The following is a 477-nucleotide window of genomic DNA, read 5'->3' on the forward strand; positions in this document are numbered from 1 at the left end:
ACAAAGAAGAATCCCAGGACACACATTTAGAGTACTGGGACAATGCCATGGTCTCTTCTGAAGATAATAAATAGCCCTCCTCCTGAGTTAGGGTTCTGCCTTACTATTTTTGTTAAGCACCATTGAGTCAGTTCCAACTCATATCAACCCTGTATTGGGTTGGGAGGAATAGCTAGTGAGTTTCAGTCACCAACCTTGTGGCTCAACCCGGCCTACTGTTGCAGTGCTTTATCCCACGGGACAACAATAGGACACAGGGACTTCCTTAACCCTTGACATAACCAAATAAACCTTTACCATAGGACATCAAGCAGCCATGCGATGTCCTCGTCCCTTTATGACTGAGTTGTGTCTGATCCACCAAGTCATAAATTTATGGATATCAGCATCTCATCATCAGGTAGAAATAGAAATACAAGCTGAAAGCTGAATGTGTCCTGGTGGTAGATATAATTCTTCCTGTATAAATCTGCCCAT

This window comes from Chrysochloris asiatica, unplaced genomic scaffold (genome assembly GCF_000296735.1).
Source record: "Chrysochloris asiatica unplaced genomic scaffold, ChrAsi1.0 scaffold00482, whole genome shotgun sequence".
Taxonomy (NCBI): domain Eukaryota; kingdom Metazoa; phylum Chordata; class Mammalia; order Afrosoricida; family Chrysochloridae; genus Chrysochloris; species Chrysochloris asiatica.